This window comes from Strix uralensis, chromosome 10 (assembly GCF_047716275.1).
Source record: "Strix uralensis isolate ZFMK-TIS-50842 chromosome 10, bStrUra1, whole genome shotgun sequence".
Classification (NCBI taxonomy): domain Eukaryota; kingdom Metazoa; phylum Chordata; class Aves; order Strigiformes; family Strigidae; genus Strix; species Strix uralensis.
In genome coordinates this window covers 6,613,839-6,634,073 of record NC_133981.1, presented here as the reverse complement: position 1 = coordinate 6,634,073, position 20,235 = coordinate 6,613,839, and the positions used below count along the sequence as shown (strand labels likewise).

The window sequence follows — 20,235 nt, the reverse complement described above, 5'->3', positions numbered from 1 at the left end:
AAGAAATATTTTCTAAATGTATTTCCCAACATCACAATAATTCTATTTTACTTCTCAAAATGCAAGGAAGTGTGTTAGTCCATGGAAGAAAACACCCCAAGACTGAAACATGATTCTTGGCACTAAACAGCCATGCTGCTTTTATGGGTATAATTTAAATCAAACTGAGTTATGGGTGAGTGACAGTATGTGTCTCATTTCAGCAAAAACTTGTTTTGTGTTTCTGCGTTAAGCATAGAGAGAAAAAGATGCATTTTTCTTGAAGAGCTTCCTATTTTATGTACTTAACATACTTGTGGAAAAACAAATGATCTAGGGGGGTGGCTTTTGGTACTAATTCTATTTTCCCATCTTTGGTCCCACTTTATCTCTGGAACATCAGGAGATATGTCATGACCCCAGGGAGGATGGTTCATGGCTGTTTCTGGTTGCAGGCATGTCTGGGAATCTAAACAATATTATAGGACATTCCGGAGCATGGATTACTTGCAACAAGGGCATGTTGACCAAATTTCTTTCTTTCATTACCACTTCTTTTATTTTTTGTGGGTATTTTTTTAGGAGTGGCCTTAACTATAAAACTGCTGTCAGTTCATTCCCCCTCCGTGTGGTTTGTGGCTTCTGCCCTGAGACTTGCATTGAGGGTCATAATTAAATTAGCTGGAAGACTTGCAAAGGGTAGATGATGTGAGGAGGTGGCCCTGTAAGTCAGGGTCCCCTTTCCAGGGTCCTGTGTCCTCTCTCCTTAAGGTATCAGCCAAGGTTACGTGGAAGTGGGAAGCACATCGTACAACGTATACCACTTTCCTATTCACCTATACCTACTGGGAGAAGAGGGTTCTGGGGACTTCAGGGCAAAATCATTCAGGATGCTTGTTCTGGTAGTCTGCTTGCCTTCTTAGAAGGGCCTTGGCTAAGCCCTGAGACAAGTGCATCTCATTGTGACTTTTCTGTACAACTTTTCCCCTCTATCTTTCTAATGTTGCTTTTAAATGGATTAAGAGCTGCCCTTCAAGGCAGGGCAGATACCCAGAATAATGCTTTCTCAGCCAGAGGAAAAAAAATTGTCTTCCCAATCAAACTGAGGTTCTTGCTGCCTCAGATTTGCTGATGCAACAGTTATATTTACCACTCTGCCTTAGGACTGACAAATGGTCACTTTGACTTGTGCCATGTTAATTTGGTAAACACAGTTTATGTAACTCTACCCAGGGTTGTGCTTAACAAGATACAATTGAAGAATTCAGTGTTTATATACCATAATGTGTTGGTATCATCTTTGTTCTGATCCTTTTGTATTTAAGCATGAACTTTAGAAGACCTCACTACTTAAACTGAAAATATCTGTGCCTCTGTGTTACTGAGACGGAGGAATTGGTGTTCTTTGGTTTAAAATCAGTTGTAGAATTCATCTTGGCCGCACTGAGGGGGTCTGAAGCTGGGGTCTGGTCTAGTCCTCTCCTTCCCAGTGTTTTGCAATAGAAGTAGATGCAGAACAGCCAGCCACTGAGGAAGAGGAAAATCTGCTGTCACTCTAGCAAGCTCTGAGAGACTCTGGGTTCCTCCTACAAGCTCTTACTGGGTCCCTGAAGTTGGTTTACACTTCTAGACAGATATCCAGCTATGTTGCAAGAAGGGAATGGCTCTTTACCCTTAAGAGTCCACACAGATAAGGATTGCATGCTGCCACAGAACCTGTTTTTTCAGATTAATGAAGTAAAGCCAACAAGATTGGTGACAAGGGCTTGCCTTTCCTAGACAGGATTCATCCCAGGAGAGTGTGGTGCACAGTAGTCAACGGCTTTGACATTGCTGCAGCAGAATAATCATGAATCTGGAATACTTCCTGGCCTGTGAGTACTACAGAGATTTTTTTTTTTGTAGTCTCTAGCAATGGCTTTTAGGTGGAGTCATTAGGCATGGTGCAAGTAATTTAATGGTAAAATTCTAGAAGCGTCCGTGCATACTATACTCCGGTTGAGAAAGTGATATGACCCTTATTAAGGAACAGGGAGTTGAAGTCCTCCTAAATGTGCCTTGCATGTGTTTTTAAAATAATTCAGTTGCGGGACTGGGTTATCCCGTAGAGAATATGTGTCTGCTCAGAAAACAAATTGGGATGTACGTATATTGTAGATCTTCTGTATGTTATTTCTGTGCTTCTGAGGTGATAAGCCTGTTCAGTTATGGATCGCTTTATGCATAAATCTCAGTACATATGTCAGCAGAGTCATAGACTTCTGTTGTTGCAGTTGCTGGGTTGTGCTGATATAAATTTAGGCAGGATTTGTCCAAGTAAAAAGAAAAATGTGTGTGTATCTAATCAAATTCCACCTTATTTTGTTCTCCTGTTCAATTGTAGCGATTTCAGCAAAGATATGACTGTTCCTAACATCAGGCTTTGGCTTTGCTCTGTGGGTTTGCAGGAGGTTTCAGCAAAGCAAGCCTTGCCATTACTCAGTGCAGAATTTCTGTCACTGGGAAAAGTTGCCATATTCACACAGGGAAAGACATTCAGTTAGAAGTTGTTTTTTTGTTTGCAGTGATTTTCAAAGCAGCGCAGTTGACAGAATTAACTGTCCCCCATTAATGGAATGTGAATGTGAAGCTGCTGAAAGCAGCTGAAGAACCAGGAGACCTGGGAAATCTGCAGCCCATTGGCTGCACTAACAGTGCTGAGAAACATCTGCACTGCCAGTCTCTCAATTCTGCTGGTTACGCTTAATTATTTAGAGCAGAGCGAACATTTTAGTCTGGTTTTTTTCCGTCCTCTGAGAGCAGATGCATTAACATTTTCCTAGTGATTTTTACAGATAGGTAGTGATTCGAAGTGCATTTCATGATGCAAGATATGGTTTCGGAGACTTTCAGATACTTAAGTGAAGAACATAAAATGATCTTGCTATTTCATCAATCAGTGTAAAATGCTGCCTGTGATTACTTTTAATGCAGATGTTAGTCTCTTGAACTGCTTGAAAATATGTTTCAAGTGCAACATACTGATGCATTAAAAATAAAGCACTGATCAGCGCAATGTGGTGCCAAAGTCAGTCTGCAGGTTTGATGGCTACAGTAGAGATCAGGCTGGAGACAGTGCTGAATGTAGGGACTTCATTTTTTTTTTCCCCAAGAAGGAAGCAAGCATGTAGACAATGTTATCTTCTGGTTATAATAACAACCCATATCACATATTTATAGACTTTGTGCAGTGGAAACTGAAATTATTTGTCATAGACTGAAACACACGTGATGAGTAATGCATACAACTCAAAGTAACACGATGTTCTGTGATATTTTATGAAATGTTTCTAGTAAATCATATCCAGATGCATATCATCCATTAGAGGGCAGGAGCCTCAGGATTTTTAATCCCAGTTTGGGTACTTATTTTCTTTTTGCTCGTAACAGAGCTTTTGACTTTTCCACTGAGATATTGTCTCTAAGAGTCACTTTTCTTCCCTGACACTAGTGTTGTAAAGACCACTTAGTGATAGTCTGTGAAGTTAATAAAGGAACAAAGGTTTTACAAAAGACAGGTGTCGGGTACAACTGTTTATATGTTGTATCTTTGAAACATATGCACCGGATAGAACTTAAGACAATAAACTGTACTGAAGCGTCATTGATCACGCACCTTTGCATGTTCCCCAGAATGGCACTTGGAGGTCAGTCTGCATTGCTCCAGAAAAGCACCAACCTGAGCAGATTACAAATGCAATCTGCTTAAAGTGAGACATATGACAAGAAATGTGGTCATGGTTGGACATGACCGCATAAAAATGAAAACTTTGTACTCAATTTCTCTGATTTCATATTTGAGAAGAATCTGCTGTGGATTCTCTGATGTTGTGCTCTCCTGCTCTTCTTCAAAAGAGCAGTCCTGTGTTGATGTGCTCTAGTTGGTGGATGTGACCAGTAGTTGTTGTCTGGAGTTTGGGGTGGAGAAAATCCTTAGGGCAGTTGCATCTCCCCATTAACCACAAAGTACCCATGCTCCTAATCTACTCCTCTGAAATCACCCATGTCCTAGGCTTGTCCAACAGCTGAACAAGATCTTCGTGCAGTGGTTGCCTGTTTCAGCATTTTTAATGAAAAGTGTTGATTATTTGGAAAAATTAGCACAGGATGACAATGAAATAGTGGGTCTAGTTGTTTTGAGTGTCATGACAACAGTTTATCTCATTTGAAGGCCTAGTTTGGAGCCTGATGACACCAGCAGTGCAATGCCATGAATGTATCTCCAAGTTTGCTTCTTGGTTCATAACAGTGTACTGAATCTTAGATGAATGAAGAGCAGCATCCCTTAGATTTGTTGATCTAGTCAAGAATATGATTTGTTTTACAAAGAAAAACCAGGTGAGGCTTTGTGTAACTGACTTTGATAATTGACTTTTGGAGGGAACATTACTGGCTGGAGTGTCCCCTTGAGGTGTCAATGAGAGAAAACACAACATATTCCATACAGAAATTATGGCGAGAAATAACCATGGAAACAGTATCATTTGAGCCTCCCAGGTGGTGAAAACGGGCTCTTCCCCCCTCATTTTCCATAATCACAGCTCCTATGTGGTGGGAGGAAAGTGGGGGACCAGGCAGCAGGACAACTGTGGGGTGTGAAGGATCTCAGCTCTGTGAAGAGAAAGAAGTGTTCTGTGGCACTGCTGTTTCTTCTGCATCCAGTCTATGGTCTGGGCCATGCTCAGAGGACTATGGCCATTTTTCCAGAAGCAGAGAGAGGGTGTGTGATTGCACAGCTCAGGGATGGTCAGTACTATCCAACCTTGCAAGGATGACTTTATCCAAAACCTACGGGAGCAAGCACTGGAGGGCAAAAGAAACTAATTTGAATGTCCTGGGCATTATTAGATGAGCAAGAGGGACTCCATTCCTCATTTGCACAGTTCTGCTAATAAAGTCTATTATCAGGAAACCTGAGGATCTCCTAACCCATCCACTGGCAAAAGAGCTCTCGCCCCTCTCATTAGAGCAATGGAGTGAGAGCTGCAATTAATTATAGAAGTACTAAGGGTGATGAAAATTAGTTCCACCGGGGATTCACCTTCAAATTTTCTTTTTCCCCCTGAGGGAGGAGGAGAACGTATCAGAGAAGAACAAGGTATTAATTTTATAGAAAAGAAGCAATTAAAAATGAAATAATGAAGGCAGAGCTCTCCTCAGACATAGGGCTGCTCACCAATTCCATGGGAGATGGGAAGAACATATATAGGACTGAAGATATGCCAGTCATAAAGCCAGAAGAGCTGAAAGAATAGGAGGATACTTAAGAGGGTGGCTACCAAAGGTACATGGAAATGTCTTCAGGAAGGCATATGATTTGGGAGAAAAAAGCCTAGATTAGATTCATTAGAGAACCACTCAAGTCTGTCAAGACACCAAGAGCAGGCACTGGTGAGGTGGCTCAAGATGTCACCACTGTGATGAAACATTTAGCCAAGAGGAAGAGTTCTCCTGCTCACCCAAGTTCTTCTCTAAGCAAGAAATTTAGTGAAATTTGTAGTTGCTTGTTTTTCAGGTTACAGTAGCTAATAATTTTTGTGTTTCAGTATGGGGAAAAGGAACGGTATTAGCTATGGGCTCTATTTCTTCCTCTGCTAATCTTCCACGCACACATAATTTTCTCCTGCATTCAGGGAGTGAAGGCTTTCTCCTAACCTCCATAGAGTCTTTGGCAAGTTTGGCATGTGCAACGTTAAGCCAGCGACTCCAGCTCAAGTAGAAATGTTCTACTACATTTGTTCCAAATATCTGAAAGATACTAACTCAAAGTGCTTAAAAAGGGCGAGTTTCTAAATAGTGGGACCTCAGAAAGGTCAACAGGGACAGAAGGGAGAAGGGCACTTGGGAAGAGAGAAGAACTGTTAAAGGAAGATCTCAATTTCTCTCTCTGTTTAGAAGCAGCCAAAATTTCAAAAGGGGATTGATCTTGAGTTGTTTTGGATTAGATCTTATTTCTAATTAATCTGTTCCTTGATATCTATGTCCAGAAAAAACAATTCTGTTTAAATCTTTAGTGATATTACAAAATAAACATTTCAATTTTATTTGAAAGAGTTAAACAATGTGGTCACACTTGAAGATGCTATATTAAAGTGCTGACAGATGTCCAGGTCCACTTTCCTCCATAATTAAAGCCCTACTTGAATAAAACCTGAAAGGTTGTTGCCAGATCTCTTCTTTCAACCTTCTTTCATTACATTTGAGGTTCAGGTTTTGTATAAACCTTGGCAGAAACTTGAGAACCACAGTTAAATCCAGACTATATTTGACAAATAGAAATGAGCATGGCTGGGCATTTGTGGCCAAGTACATGTTGGAGTTTTATGACTGTTTGCAATGGAGGTTTCAGTCATCAGTTTTGGCGTTCTTTGCAAATTACTTTCTTTCTCCTTTTCATCCCCAGAATTAGGATGTTTGTAATATAAAATTTAAATATTTTTATTTCTGTTGCAATACTGTTCCCAAAGCTTTCAACACAAATATTTTATTTCACATTCATCTGGCTCTCAATCAAAAGTGGGAACTTTTTGTTACATTTGCTTCAAAACAGCAGTTTTAAAGTTGTTTTGGATTAGATTTTACTTCTAATTAATCTGTTCCTAGATGTCTATGTGCAGAAGAACAGTTCTGTTTAAATCTTCAGAATGGTGGTTTTGAAGCAATATCTTAGTTATTTTTGTATGATCTTGTAGCAAGGTCTTACCAGCCAAAGCTAAGTTGTTTTATGCCTATTATTTTATAAGAAATCCCTGACTGAGGTTTATTGACCCTTGCCTCCTGTTGCAGCTCTGTCAGGAGTAGGGCTTCTGCTTCTGTGGAATGCTCCTAGCAGTGGGAGAGGTGGGGCTGGGGAACTGTTTCTGAGCAGTTACTATACTGTGTATTAAATTAACCGCTACATACTAAATTTTTGCAATGAGTGAAGGTATTTGCAACACTTCTTTCTGCAAGAGTGGATTAGGTACCTAATAAGTCCTCTGTTCCCTGGGGAATGCAGATGATATGACATCCCTGGAAGGCAAGGTAATAATCGCTGAAGTCAGATAGAAAACTTGTTCTATCTGCTGAACAGAAGAGCATCTGAATGACTTTGTTAGTGCTAAATACACTAAGGACGTGGAACACAGGCAGAGTACTGTGGCAGGGTAGGAAAAACAGCTGAGAACAACAAGTCTAGCCTCTTCCACTGATCTGAAAAAATTCAGGACAGGTATTTGTGAACCATCTGGGAGTACACAACTCTAAAATCTTCGCAGCTCGGATGGACTGGGAGTCCTTGCCATGATATTGCACTAAGTCAATGTGGGATATCTCCAGTACATGATTATCTCTGTGTAACCTTCTATTAAGACTGCAGAGAGTCTCTGCTCTTCTGAGATGAAATTTTCCCTTGTCTGTCTCAAAAGGCTTAAGCACGATGTAGGGCTGGGTTGAACACTCTATCCTGAGGTGAACTGTGCTCTTAGGAAATGCCCTGTAATTGTACCCAACCCGTGCTGGTTATTGTTCTGTAGCAGTCGTGTACTTATGTTTTAGTTTAACTGGGTGGGTGCTGTAAGATCTGTAACAGTTGGTAATCACACACTTACAAGGGGGGAAAAGTGCAGTTATTTAGCAGTTTTGAGAATGATTTGCTTGCTGTCAGATATGCATCCACTACCTTTGTAAGAGAACTATTTCTGCTAGAAATTTTTGTGTTATGTAGTTATTTTTAATGCCTGCCCATTCTTAGTGCCTTTAAAAAGAAAGGACATAGTCTTTTCTTCCTTTTCATTTGTTAAAACCTTACTTCTAATTGTGGAAGGGTGGTTAGACCATGAGCAGGCTGGGGCTACTCCAATGTAATATCACCGAAATAGCTGAGTATCTACAAGAATACGTATTTACCGCAAACCTACCCACAGGAATCCTAATAAACAAGACTGTATCTAAAAACTCTGATTCCTGACTATAAGGGGAACAAAACCGACTGTGAGTCAATAGAAATAGAAAAAAACATTGACTTACACATGGTGTTAAACAGAAATATCCGGATTTGTCCCATAGAGCAGTGTGGATGCCCACTTGAGGCAAGGGGGTTTCCAGCCCGATGGGACTGATGGCATGTGGTGGGGAGGCATATCTTGGACAGGGGGCAGTGCTGACATCTGGAGCCCACAGATGGGATCCAGACTGGGTGAAGAACTGAGTCTGAATGAGTTTTGATACCTTAATATTTGAGGTTATGTACTGGCACTGGTAGGGCGCCTGCAGGCAACTAATCAAGAAGCTGATGCATTGAGCAATTAAGCAAAAACTGAGTGTTATTCCTAACATATTTCAGTTAGACTTTATCTCGTGTTGCTAGTTTGGAAATACTTTAATGCTACTCCATGCTTATTGTTGTTTTAAACTTCAAAACCCAAACCTGCAAAATACCTGATGGCAGTGCGTTCCCTAAAATTACTCATGTTAGGCATTTTAAATTTCTTTCACTGCAGTTTTATTTTTAGTTAGTTCCTAGTGAGAGTGAATAAACAGGAGGCCATACCCAAGCTTTCTACATAGGTTAACTTAGGCATAATTTTTTTCTCTTCTACTTGTAATAACTCCTAAGTAATGTTGTAGGTACTGCAGAAAATAAGTAGCGCATGTTTAATTTTAGACGGATAACATAAGTATGACAACATAAATAAAAAGCAATGGAAAAAAAGGTTACTGGTTCAGATGCTGAAGGCAGTGTAGCTGAGACAGTCTGGAGCTGAGCAGGAAGGCAAAGCACAACTTACCTAGAAGGGGGTTTGTAGGGCTTTTTTTTTTTTTTGGACCTAGGCTGGCCAGACAGAAGCTAGGCTGAGCCTAGCTCCCTGCTCCAGAGGAATGCCTTAACTGCTGTAGGGGCACACCACAGGCTGTTCTGGTAATCCTGTGTTCTTAGACAAGCAAACGTTTTGGAGACATGCTAAATTTCAGATATGTAAATCTCCTCTTAGGAAAGGGAACACCCACAGTAACCATGTATTTAAATTCCCAATCTGAAACCTTTGATACTACTCAAATTCTTTTTTTTTTTTCATTCTTTTTTAACTTATGCAGTCATCATGTTGCAAATGGAAGCTATTAAATCTTTGGGCAATTGGAGCATCTAAGAGTGAATTTTCCTCCCTTCCTGCCCCAGCTGCAGACAGAAATCTAATTCTTATTAGAATAGTATTTTCTAGACTCCTGTGTGTGAACGAAATAAAGCAAAGGGTTGAGTAACCCTGCTTATGGAGTTGCTAGAGGAAATATTGGGAAACTGGAGAGCCTCACTTTCTTTAAAATGGTCATCTGTCTCTGCACAGACCTGACATGCATGGAACAGCCTCAGCTTGAAATGTAGTATCAGGATTCTCCAGGCTTTCTCCTTTTGTGTGCATTGCTGTTGTGTCACTCATATATCATATTTTTGCTTGGCAAAAAAACATGTGGTTTTTATACTGCCGCTAATGCTTTGTGGATGTCTGTTCTCTGCTTCTTTTGATGACTTTTTTTATTAACTTACATCTGCATGGGAAACTTCAGTTTTTGAGGTCAAACTGTTTCTGCTGGTCACCTTATGGAAGTTCATGAAAAAGAGTCTGGTTTGTAAGTCAAACAAGAAATTTGTTCCCCGATACTGTGATTATGTTCTCCTTATTTAAAAACTTCTGCAACTTTCTTGATGACACTGGTCTGAATTTGTTTTACAAATGACTCAGGGCTTTGCTATAAAACTTGTAAATTATCTAATTAGATTTGTACAAACTGTTCTTCTGGAATAAACTGGGAGGGGTGTGCTGCTGAAGTGATTTACATTTTTGTTTTTAGGACTTCAGATTAACAAAGTAACTGAATGTGTGTTGAACTTCAGTAGATGTGGAAATGTATTTTTTTGTGTTTTACTATGTGTTACAGTACTGCAGTGATAAGCTGCTAGGATCTTCTGTAAGCAATGGCAAAAAGAGGTATTTTCCTTAGCGGGATTCGTTGTCTTTTATAAACCCATGTATGTAAGATTTCTCTCTCTGCAGTGCCTGACTGGAGCAGGAGCTCAGATTGCCATTTTAAACTAAACGCCTTTCATTTAGGTGGCTGAAGGTGGGGGGGATTCATCTCTGGCCCTGCTGCTCCTGTGTGGAAGAAGGATTTCACTTGCAAAGGAAGAATGCTGCTCAACGGGATTAAGAAGGGTAGCATTAGGGCCTAAAGTGTCTTCTGGACTGATTATTGAAAGCCACAGGGATAAACTTCTGGTGATTTTAATAAGATAATGTTCTCTTTTTAAGACTGGCTAACTCCAGCTGAGCCTACTGAGGTCACCTTCCAGCTAGAAGATCTCTGTCTGTGGAAGGGGAATGGTGCCCTGAAGTGGAGAGAAAAGATTGTTACCTTGAATAAATGTTCAATAAATAGGACTATGAGCGCCCTGTAAGTGACTCCAAACTTTTGTGTGTGCCGCTGACTGTAGAAGTTGAGCTAAGCTCTGCTTAGGGCAGGCACACTTTTGAGAGATAAACCGGTATTTAACAATGATGAAGATTGAACACCAATGCCCCTTGCTTTCTTCTGCCACAGCATGATGTAGTCTACATGTAGTCTGCTGTTTCTGTGGTTTAAAAATCAGTTTTCTCTGCCTCCCCTCACTCCTCTCAGCTGTCAGCAGTGGCATTTTCCAGATCCCTTCCCAGGACTTAACTCACATTCTGAGACTGAGCAGTCCTGCCTCTCGAGCTTGCGTTAAAGCGTCTGCTTTGGGTGGGAGATGGTATACAGTAGTCTCCTTTATTTACAGGAACGTCTCTTTAATGAGAAATGTCCTCTAGAATTTCCCCCAAAGAATAGTCCGGCTGCTGTACTCACATGTCCTGTTCCCTGGGACACCCACGGAAAAGGCGTATGGATTTCTCACTGCCCCGAGTGAAAAATGTTCCTGGTGAACATATATTTTCTTCTGAAGTTCATAGGTATATTGGAATCTACGGTCTTTTTGTGTGGTTTGGAGTGCTGCTCTGCTCTTTGCCTCTGAAAGAGGGGTTTGATTTATAGTGGTTCTCTGTGAAAAATGGTAATATGTGATTTATAATGGTATTCAGCCAACAACAATGATTTCCCAAGTGCTCATTTAAGGAACAAAAAAAAAAGAGAAGTGTAGGAGGAGGCTTAAGCTGCCTGATAGATTTGAGGCCATCTCCACCATGCCCAAAGTCTTAAGCTGTGGGTACTTGTGGTACTGGAAGAGAGACAGGTTCTGCTAAATTTGACAGAGGCACCCCATAAGCGGTACAAGATCCCTTGGGGAAAGCTGAAACCCTTTACATACCCTCCTGAAGGGGCTGAGCAGGCAGTGGGGCTTTGCCCCACCTTGCCCTCCCCTCCCCACCTGTGAAATTCAGACCTGGATCACAGCATCTGTGCTCTGAGCAGTGGTTTTGGTCTGACCTTCACCTATGGAAGCTGCAGCTCTTGCTTAGGTGAGACAAAACCAGTGGAAGAGCTGGCCCATAACACTTGAGCGCTCTGAATGCATTATGTAGTGTAACTTCAAGATTTATCTCCTCCTGCATTTGGATAAAACCAGATATTTTTTTATTTCCGTGAGCACCCTAGGGATGGCTTGGCTTCTGACTGCCAGACCATTGGTTTGGGGCTTCTGGACACTGCCTGAGATTGGGAAGAGCTGTTACACATTGATGTTTTGTTGTTGTTGTTCAGTAGGTTCCTTCATCTCTCATTTCTGATAAGATCTCTCTTTTCCTTTCCACTTAATCCCCTTCCCTTGGTGTGTGAGTTGGAGTCAGAATGAAAATATATGGGTGCCCCTTAACTCTGTCTCCCTCCTGTCTTGCTCAGTTGATGCTAATACCTTGTCTGAGAGAAACAGACCCCCTGAGGTGAATAATTACCTCTCTAATAAAGAGAAAAAATATTTTACTCTCCCTGATGCCAAAGGGGTGTTCTTGCAACAGCAGCAGGCGGTCACTGCCTGAATCTCTGCCAGTGCTTCCTTAGCCCAGTGTTTCCTAGGGGGGAGCTTTTGGCTTCAGTGATGTATTACTTGCAAAGATAAGGAATTGTGCCCCTTTCTCTACTGACTAAGCGTAGCAAGTTTCTCTTGTTAAGAATATTTCATTAAAACTATATCCCTATGTGCTGCGAACTGCTCTTGTCATAACAGTGTCCAGATGCGTCTTTAAAATTATCTTTATCCATTGGTTTTGATAACCTTCCTTGGCAACTTACTCTCTGTGCTGAACACTATATTCATTATCATGAGGAGTTCTGCTTGAGTGCCTGGGTCTCTCCTGGTGTTTTCATTTTTTTTAGTGAGAGGCTCAATAAACTAGGAAACACCAACTTATTTCATGTTGGCCAAGGCTTTAGATTTATAGTTCTCTGGTTGGAGACCAAATAAGTTAAAATAAAACCAAGCTGTTTTGCTTTCTCCCTGGTGAAACACTGTCTGCAGGAGCTGAATTCATCCTCTTGTTTCTGCTGGTTTAGCTGTTCGTTATTCCCTCTGCCTTTTCTATTCAATGCATCCCAGTCTCTTGCACAGCAAAGCTCTTCTTTCCCATGCTTTGATTGAAACTTCCTCCCGTTTCAGCTGTGCTTTACCAAGAGGACTTTGTCCTGAGCAGTAAAGGAAAGACGCAGCTCCTTGATACTGGCTTGCGAAGCCCATGCTGAGAATTCTTGTTTTCATACAATAACAGCCTTCCTAAGGAAGGCAGTTGGAAGGGCACACACACGTCATCCGCGCTGTGTAAGGCAATGGCATCACTCGGGCTGGTATGATGTCCTTTGTTAATGCACCCTCTGGACCTATTTGCATTCATACGTACAGTGGGAAAGTGTAAGGACTTCATGAGAGCTATAACCAATAAAGCTTCTCAGGAGGGGATTCCTGGGGGCCTATGTTGTTTCCAGTTTGGAAGGTTTGCATCTTTTTTTTTTCTTTGCTTGCAAATACTTTATATCAGGCTTGCGTTTTTATTTTTTATTCTATTTAGAAGACATTGTGAATTCTCAGCAGTATTTTTCTTTATGGTACTCTAATGTTACAGCCACAAATAAAGCAAATGTTTAATCTTCAGTTTTTAAATTATCAGCAGACTTTGGTATTTTATTTTCCTTTTCTCCTAATGATGTAAAAATACCTATAAAAAGGGGCTTTTCCTTATTTTTCTTTTAGCAGAATATCTTACTAATGGTTGCTACTGCTTCTGACCTCTTACTGCATCCTGTATGTGAGACTGTTTTGTGGCAATGTATTGGTTTGAGTGACCTGGACACTGGCAGCCGCTTGTACTGACAAAGCTGGACTCTTGTAACCATAATCCATCTCAGTAACGAGCCCTTAAGTTGGACAACTTTAGTGTCTTCCTGCCACCTCACATCTGTGGCTTGCAGTGGTACCAAGGGGAGCTGGGTTCAGCAAACCACATGCCTACTTCATCCTTGTGTATTTGGAGACGTGGTTTCTGGATATGCATGTTGTGTCCTACCCTGCTCCTCTGATTAAGCCTTCCTCTTGTAAATCTATTTCTGATGTAATTGCTACCCTCTTGCATGTGTTCTTGAATATTTTTCCATCATTAATTTTTAGTTTTATCCAATACCAGGCGTATTGCTGAAAATTCAATGCCTAGAGATATAAAATAAATGAACATGAATCTTTCAATAGTGACTTAAAGCATAAATCCCTGAATTCATATCAGTTTTATCTTCCCTGACAAGAAAAGATGATATTAAAGGAAAAGAGTAGGTAGGAGTAGCATTAAGGAGTTACGGTTCTTGATTGCTTGATGCACAGAAGGTAAGAATTTCAGATCTTCCCAGATTTCATTATTCTCCAGTCCATCATTTGTCATTTCAAATGAATCAGCATCCTGTCAATGATGCAGTTTTGCTCCGTTATTGCAAGAATTGCATGTGAGTCAATCAGAGCTCAAGTATGGTACTATGCAGATAGCAACATCTCAGTCACATCAGCAGAGAACAATGGAAAGTGCTGCCTCTGTCAGACCAAGGCTTGCTGAAAGCCTGTTCAGTGCTGCTTGTCCCTGCCTTTTGCTGTCCTGAGAACCAGACTTGACCCTTTGTGTGAGTCCTTTAAGCACTGCTAATGCCAGTCCTGTTCCGTAATGCAGAAAAATGCTCAGTACAGACAGCACTATAATGCTAGCCATGCTGCTGTGTGAAGCTTTGCCCGTGCCACTGCTGTCCTCCTGCTCATCCCTGCGGCCTGCAGCACACCACTGAGGCTGGAGGATGTAGGCAGATGCAAAGCAGACAACCTGCACTGCTGCTGCTCTCAGCAAGGACTGCACTGACTGGTCTTGAAGGGAAACAGTGTGTACACGTGTAGTCTCGTAGGCTTTTAGAAAGACATTTGTTTGATACATCTAACCTTAAAAAAAACCCAAAAAACCAACTAAAAATAGCTCCAAAAATGGCTAAAGTACTGATTTCTTTTCTATCAAATTCTTGTCACCACCAGAAGAGAACTGTTGTTACCTATTGGAAAGACCACAAGTTTGAGAAAGTACTACCCTAAATTATGGTCTTGCTTTTGTTATGTGAAGTCATTTTCCTGTTTGCTGCAGTTGTATTTCCTTTAATTCCAACTGCTGTGGACTGTGGGTAAAAAACCAACACTTTTGTTTTCTGATGATTACAGTACAACCATAGCATAATACTCTAATATTTACACTGGAGTAAATGCTGCTGTTGCTGTGAGGCAAATGTGTCTCATAACCTGCTGTGGACCTGCAAGCATCTGGTGTGGGAGAGCCCCAATAACCCCACAGAGCAGGGAGAAGGAAAACTGAAGAGAAATCCTTGGGTTGCCCAGGTTAATGGCCTCTATCTTCTGCATGCCCTGCAATATGGTAAATTCTGTACCTCCTTTTTCCTAAATAATGAAAGAATCTGACCCTTTAATCCTCTTTCTCAAATTACCTTACATCTGTACCTTGCTTGATTTGGGCCTTAATGCAGCAAAGCTTTTTAAACATGTTAAAGTGTTTTCCTTAATCAGGTTCTTGGGTTCTAATTCAAATACTCCCAAAGGCCTTTCTTCTCTGGTTTAGACAGTGTTTCCACATTTCCAGACAGAAGCAAAGCATAGTACTTTTTTGCCTCCTTGGCATGCCTCACAGAAACCTCTCTTATCAGTGCTTGAAAGCATTTAGTCTCTCTTTTTCTAAGTATGCTGGCAATAAAGCTGGTCTGATATGTAGGTACAGTTAGGACATACCTTTCAATAGGATTCAGGAGCTGCTGCTCACACTGCTGAGAGTGCTCCAGGGTGAGCATCTGTCATGTAACTGTGCCCAGCCGCCTGCCCTAACTGTTGGGGTTCTCCCCATGGCTCTTCACGTCTTCCTGCCTGCTACGAACTGGCAGCACCTTGCATATGGCCATGCAGCTACCCACCTTGCCTCCTCTTCCAAGGCAAAGGACTCAGGTTCTTCCTGAATATTTGCTTTAGTTTTAATGCCACTTCAGAGCTTCTTCAGAAACTTGATTTGCTGTTTTGCTATCCAAAGTTTGGTTCCCCTTGTCCTCCTATAGCTGTATCAGCCCATAGTGACCCCTCTCCTGTTTTGTAGCACCTCCCTTTTTATTTAGTGCCAGGTTAATTTCTAGTGGGCTTTGTGTGGTGCAGTTATGTCTCACTGCAGGCAAGCAAGTGCCAAGCATATTTAGCCTCTTTCTACCTGTGGGTATGACCCTCCCCTGCCTCTGCCCTGCCTCACCATCTCTCTGCCCATCCTTTTCCCTGGTCTCCTTCTCTAGCTAATTTGTTCCTAAGACTTGCACCCATTCACATTCAAGAAATGAATCTCAGAAAGGATGCACAGGACTGATGGCATTTGCAAGCAGTTGCCATGTTGCCTCTGCCTCTGAGCAATGTTTTCCCCCCATCTCCATCTGTGTCTTCTACTGAGACTGCAGGGCAGAGATCCTCTCTCTTCAGAGAGGATCATGATTTCAGCTGAGCCCTACAGGCTTCTGTGTAATAACGAGTAATATTTGCTTTAATTTAATGAACTATTCATATTCTCTTGTTGTGTTGCATTCTGCTCTGAGGATTTTGTGTTGCTAGGCAGGTTGTTATTGCTAAACAACCTAGATGGTACTGAAGAGCAATCCCTAACCTTTTAAGAGGGGTAGTTCAGACAACATTGAAGAGCGTGTCATGATGTGCAGCATATCCCTTCTACAGTAAAGCTGGATAATTTATACCCCTATAGAATGTTCTCTATGAGGGTCTGTGAGCTTTTGAAGGGAGCTTTATGAATCCACCCAGGTTTTATAGAATTGTATGGGTGTTGTCCATGTTTAAAATTTTATTGGTCACCTTCATTGTGACAGAAAATTGAGTTTCCCTTTTATTAGTCTATAATGGTGGCTGGTATATGTCACACCACTCACAGTAAAAAAATAAAACAAAGTCTACTTTAAAGTTAGACACTGCTGTATTTCATATTTCTACTGCCCCAAGGAAATATCTTAAAATTGCTTTACTGCTTTTGAAAGAAAAATGTTCTGGCTGGATTTGGAACTGAAGTGGACTGTTGTATCCCTATTTCACATTAAAGAAGCTAAACTGTAAGGAAGAGCTGCTTCTACACTTATCACAAATCTATGGCAGAGAGCCATAGATTATAAAGTGCAGATGAATGCAGAGAAAGTCTCTCTCTAATAAAAAGTGTGGAAACAATTTCACTGCCTCTTTACCCATACAATGGCCTGTGGGCATCCAAGGCAACAAAGGGCATCCCAAGGTAATTGATACAGGCCAAAAGAGCACCCAGAGTGATAGCAGCATGTGAAGGTATCCATGCCCCACATCTGAGAGATGTGCTACATCCCCAGATTTGCAGACTGCAGCTTCAGAGAGCTACTTCTCTTTCCCTCATGTTCAGGTTCCCTCTTTCACCTTGGACCTTGCTCCAGTTTGTGCTGAAGTTGAGAGCAAAACCCCCCTGGCTAAAGGCCACAGAACAGGTTTGGTCCTTTACCTCCCCAACCATCGGCCCCTAGGTTGAAAGAAACGGCTGGTTTCCTCCAATTTATCCCCTCTCTCCAAAGAGCAGCAAGCTCTTGGTATCCAGATAATCTTGGTTTTTCTGTATCTTTATGGTTATTTAACATGTCAGCTCTGCATCTCAGCTGGGACTTTGAGGTGTTACTGTGATATTATCATAATCATCGCTGCCAAATGGGCAAAGGATTTGGGACTCAGTAGATGTTTTCTCTTGGGTTTGGCCACTGGCATCTGCCTGCACGTGTTCTGTTGCCGTAATCTTGTCTGTGATGCTGCAAGTGCCCACTGTTTACTTTTGGGATTCATCAAACACATCATTAAATTACTTCTGCAGGTTAATTGAAGAAGCTACATGAGTTCAGGCGTTAAAATGAGCTGAGTACTAATCCCCTCTGTGTGTTTTGAAAGCCCATCTCGAAATCAGTCAGTATGCAGCTATTCTCCCCTTTTAAATAAATATTGTTGTAAAGGGCCTGGTCCTTGCTGGTATAGACAGTGCTTCTCGGGCTGTTCTGTGAAAGTGTCTTTTGGAGGAGGACACAAAAGGGCAAACCATAAACCCAAAGAAAAACACTTTTATAGAGTGAGTCAGATTAAAATCAAGCAGCTTGTGGAGCAAATGATGCCTGGTATAGTGCACTTTAATTAATCTATTTTAGGTTTGAATCACTAATTAATCTCTTTTATGGTTCACATTACTGCATGCAAGTGCATATTTCTAATGTGATAGTTTGTCCTAACTGCTAGCATAGCCTTGTAAAATAAATAGTCATTTCTGCCTGCAGTTGTGTTCTGTGAATTTCCAGTCTTTCAATGACTTACATGAAATGCAGAGTAGTTGCAGTGGGAGACAGGAGACTCTGCATGATCAAAAATAACTGTTAAGAGCAATAATTGGAGCTGCTGGTTATTGCAGGTTGTGATCCAGTAGCATCCTTGAGCAAAAGACTTGCTTTGGGCGACTTTAACTCTTTAAAATCACCCCTGTCTGACAACCAGCATTTACAAGAGAGTAGGCGTAAGCTCTGTGCATATATTGAGGCAGAGGATGTGTGATGGTTTTCACCATGGATGGAGACATCATGATGCGAGCCTCCAAGCTACAAGAGAGAGTGAGTCAGAGTAAACAAGGAAATGTCAGAACTGACTGTCCTCCTGAACGCTGCTATGATAAAATCCATCTCCTGGCAGTCAAGTATTTGCAGAGCCCTAGAAGGATTCAGGACTGGACAAAGTGCTTTAAAGTTGATTGGTTTGCTGTGAAAACAAAACCCTTTGGAGGTCTCACTTCAGCTCCAAATCTATTGGTTGACTCTTCTTCTGCTCCCAGTTGGGGTATCTGGTATGAGGTACAGGACAGGACTTGATTTTAGGCACTGGAACAACCTAGCTTCTAAAAGTAAAGGCATCGATGGATCAGACATCACTTTAACCCTGCTTGTTTGGGGCTGCCTCCATCCATGCAGATGAATGGGACTGTGGCTGCCAGATCGCTGGATTAAAACACTCTGACACCCAATGTTTTATCAACAGGGAAGGAATGAGATTGATCCACAGATCAGTCTGGGTAATCTGAATGCAGAGACTGTGTTTAACTGAGCAGTAGTAAAAAGGAGGCTTCCATATTTCTGACAGGGTCTTAAAGAGGCTTTGCAGATCCAGATATCTAGCTGTAGAGAAGCTGAGAAAAATGAATTGCTGCTGTGCAAAGGGAGGCTCTTTGACTGCCAGTGGTGTGCAGCATGCTGCCTCCAAAGAAAGAATGAAAAGATAGAAACAAAGCATGTGGGTGAGATGCATGGCAAACTAAACCTCTGGATAACCCCATGTCAGTAAATCACTTGCCCCAAACACTAGTACTTTGTTCCTCAACATGCTACGAAATCATGTAAAAGCAAGACTTTACACCCTCTGTATTTGAAGCTGGACCCTTACTTAAGTGCATAAGATAGCAGATCTTGGGAAAACTCTGCAGGGCCATTATGTACCACAGGATGTACCTGAATGTGGCATTTCAGTCAAATCATCCCATGGTTGGGGTGAAAGGGGAGAAATCCCTTTGATATGTCATTTGGGGTACACCAGAATTTGAGCATGTTATTCTTAACTTGAATCTCCACAGAAAACCAAACTAAGCTCCATTCTCTAGGGATCAGTTCTGCACTTTTGTGACAAGGTGGGACCTTTCTGTGCAATGTAAGGTCTCTTTTCAGACCCTAGTACATGATAAAATGTTTTAAATGTAAAAAGCTCTCACTGGCTGCTAAATAGCTGAGGTAACTGTTGCTATACAGTGGCTAATGGTAATGTAACATTCTCAATTAAATTATTTATATACTGAAAGTCAGCCAGAAAGAGCACTTTGGGCAACCTTTCCTCTGCCTCCCTGAGCTGTCCCCCACTGCTCAGCCTCGCAGAGCACCGAAGCCAGATGAAGCCCATGTGTTGGGATAGGTTTGTTCCTTTGCACTTCCTTTGGTAGGCAGGGGAGAACTGGAGAGGATCTCTGTGTGTGAACGTGTGCATTTTCAGGCACAAGAAGGAATTTGTTGCCGTTGTTAATGCTGTTTTGTTAGAGGGCTTAAGATGATGAGCTCTGAAATGGGCACAAAAAAGCGAATAAATTCTTCTGTCTCTTGCATCTTTTTCTGATAGTGTCTGCTCAAAAGTCCCATGTTTAAGGTAGTAAAACGTGGTTTCCAGATGAAACTGAATTTCAGTATAGTACTGCTATAGACTCCTGAGTTTTGCTGCATGGAAACACAGTTCTAGGTAATTGTATACATGCGTAAATCCAGATGCAAATTCTAGTAATGCCCACTGTCCTTCAGGCTCTAGCAGAACCACTTGCTCCAGCTAATTGTAACCACATGTAAAATAAAATGGTGCAAGTAGCTATGCTGTTTATAAAGTCTTGTACCAAATATTGAAATCTCTGTGTGTTTGTGACGCAGGGATGCTGATAAAGGCTCGCACAGGGATGAGGCGGGTGGGCACGGTGTTGGGCACCTGCCCCTGCACAACCACCTGCACTGAAGCATGACCTGTTGCAGGCAAAGGGGGGCAAGTAGAGAGCTGTCCCTGCTGCAAGTTCAAGCAAAATTGTGCTTTGGTGTTTGCTCCATTTCAGAATCAAAGTTTGAGTGTAAACTAGATAAAGT

The 20,235-nt window shown here is 41.6% G+C and overlaps 1 long non-coding RNA gene across 1 annotated transcript in view; it reads left to right on the top strand.

Annotated features, from left to right (window-relative positions):
- Positions 1–1,796: 1,796 nt before the first annotated feature.
- Positions 1,797–20,235, top strand: part of LOC141947592 (uncharacterized) — a 70,641-nt gene continuing 52,202 nt past the window's right edge. Inside the window, exon 1 of the long non-coding RNA XR_012630210.1 lies at positions 1,797–1,853. This is a non-coding gene — a long non-coding RNA (uncharacterized LOC141947592). The remainder of the gene's footprint in view (positions 1,854–20,235) is intronic.